The sequence below is a fragment of the Xiphophorus couchianus genome, chromosome 5, assembly GCF_001444195.1.
Source record: "Xiphophorus couchianus chromosome 5, X_couchianus-1.0, whole genome shotgun sequence".
Classification (NCBI taxonomy): Eukaryota; Metazoa; Chordata; class Actinopteri; order Cyprinodontiformes; family Poeciliidae; genus Xiphophorus; species Xiphophorus couchianus.
Window position 1 is genome coordinate 25,171,819 of NC_040232.1, and position 2,567 is coordinate 25,174,385.

The 2,567-nt window shown below is 35.8% G+C and overlaps 1 protein-coding gene across 5 annotated transcripts in view; it reads right to left on the reverse strand.

Moving 5' to 3' along the window:
• dop1a (DOP1 leucine zipper like protein A) overlaps positions 1 to 1,044 on the reverse strand; it is a 32,097-nt gene extending 31,053 nt beyond the window's left edge. For all 5 annotated transcript variants that reach the window (XM_028018460.1, XM_028018458.1, XM_028018459.1 and 2 more), the window contains exon 1: positions 693 to 1,044. The gene's annotated coding sequence lies outside the window, so the exon portion shown is untranslated. The remainder of the gene's footprint in view (positions 1 to 692) is intronic.
• Between the last annotated feature and the right edge of the window lie 1,523 nt (positions 1,045 to 2,567).

A 2,567-nucleotide genomic window follows, 5' to 3' on the forward strand; every position in this document is an offset into this window, starting at 1 on the left:
AAACTTATTAATAATAAATCTACAGAACGTGCTTATGGAAACTTGGTTTTTGGAGGGAAGAATTTTATCATGACTAACTAACAATCTACAACATATCACGGCAAACTGATAACTGGTCACGGTGTCCTACTTTAAACCTTCCTGCCTTGCTGTAAGGATCCTGAGCTTCCATCAGATCAGGTCCTCCGGTCAGTTTTAATGGCTGGTTCAAGTTTCACCGTTTCCTGGACACGACTCGTTCACCTGAAACTCTGCCTCGTGATTGGCTGCTTCGTGGTTTAACAGGTTTATGTGATGAAGTGACTCAAGCGCGTGGACAAATAACAGTCACAAGAATGGAGACTTTTTTTTTTTTTTTTTTAACATTTAATAATATAAAACCTTGTCAAATATTAGTTTGTAACAGGTGGAAACTTTCAGTTCGTGTGTGACGCAAACATGAGGACTTTTAACAACAACAACTTAGGTGGAGCAGTGTGTTTTAACATGGATACACGATAAATGAAAAACCATATATTCCATGAACATCATTGACTTTTCTGTCTCTGTGGGTTTTTATTAAGAATGCTATATTAGAGTAGGACTTCTGTAACATCCTGGCTAACAGCTCTCTAATTGCCACGAGCTAGGTGAGCTAATTTCACCGTGCGCAGATTAATGTGATTTAAAAAAAAGTCTTTAAAAAGCCTTACCGTTTCCGGACGAAGGACTGTCATTCAACCATGTATCCGAAACGATAAATGAAAACGGCTGACAACATCAGAAATGTGTCATAGCTAGCCGTTTAGCTACAGACTGTTTAAAAGCTGGGCCCGTTCCGATGACACCCGTTCATCCAGTCCAGGTCCTTTGAAGGAAATATTCTGTCAGCAGGAAATAAATGACTCTATCCTACATATTCCTGCCCGTCTTCGTACAATCCCGCTGTTTGTAAATAAACTGAGGCGAACGTAGAGCTGCCATCGCTACAGGCACAAAGCTAAACGATTGACAGCTCCCAGACTGCACTGCAGATACGTCCGCCTGCTCCTCCACCTATCCGCTCCTGCTGTAAAGTCACCACACACGTTCATGAACTACATCCGGTGCCTTCACAATAAAAGCTCGATGGGTTGGCTCGTCTTTTAGAGTGAGTTCCGTGCATAATTTGTTATGCCAATATCACAAAACCATAAGGGATCACATATATCAGCTAAGAATAGAGAAATAAATAAACAGTCCCATAAAGTGAATAATGAACAAATGAATCATAAAAACTTAAATTTTCATTTATTCCGTTCGATATAATCTATTTTATTTTGTAGAGATATTCAAAGTAAAGCAATTCTTCATAAACAGGAATAATGATTTTAGAATGATAGATAAAAATAAATTACGTGCATTAACTAATGCCAAATATAATAATAATAATAATAATAATAATAATAATAATAATAATAATAATAATAATAATAATTTTATTTTTGTTGCAAAAACCTTTTTTTTCATTTCTTAGCAAATTGACTTTTCTTACTAATCTGGGGGAAATTATTGTTTTTTCTTCTTTTTGAAGCTTAAGTTTAAAATAAACGTTCCCTAATGTTTATAAAAATATGACACAATAAATAAATGTTTTGTCTACTGACATGTAGGCTTGATAGCAGTTTATTAAACGATAAATGATACAGTTTATTTTCAGTTAGATCATATTATGACGTCCGGTTTGACGTTTCTAACCGGATGTTACGCTTCTGTTTGCCCATTTTTTTCGTCACTATGGGTGCGCACCATTTGTCAGCCTGCGAGATGATGCGTTGGATAGGCGTGGTTGTATTTCAAAGACAATCACAACTTGATTTCCCATGAGGCCCGTTTGTCAGAAAGTACTCTGAAAATAATCATTTAGTGGGTAAAATACTTTTCATTCTTCTACATTTCTGTATAAAAATAAGATTTTTGTATTGGTTGTAATCTTAAATGTCAAACAGCAAAAAAAAAAAAAAGAAGAAAGAAAAATCATGACATAATTTATACAAAAAAGGCGGGGGCGGGGGGCAAAGTCTGTCGCTTCTTCCTTAAACTAGATAAAGGCAAGTGGGCTGAGGTTTCAAGTCTGGAAATTTTAGGTTAACAACTTTATTGAATTTCGACGTGATTTATTCTTAATAGTCTCCCCCAGTTTGACTATTTTTGTCTGTTTGAATACGTTTGGTTGTTTTTCATATTGGATTTTACTTGCTACATTTATGAGGCGCTTCACTTATGACGCAGTAAAATGTAAAAGTAGACTTGTATTTACTTCAAATAACCAGAATCAGTTCCACTTGCAAGAGTTCATGTCCAATTTGACTATATAACTGGTAAAAATGCATGACTGTAATGTATCAGTGTGCCTATAGCATATTGTGATTTCCAGCTGATCAATACTAATAATTATACTAATACTAATAATTGATCAGCTGAAAAGAGTCCAGCTCTTTTCAGTAGTTAGTGACATAGTAAAATATCATCGCTCTGTCTGGTCCTTCTTCCATTGAAGAGGAAAACTCCACCCACTCAGCTTTCTCACTAATTCTGTCCGGATCGCC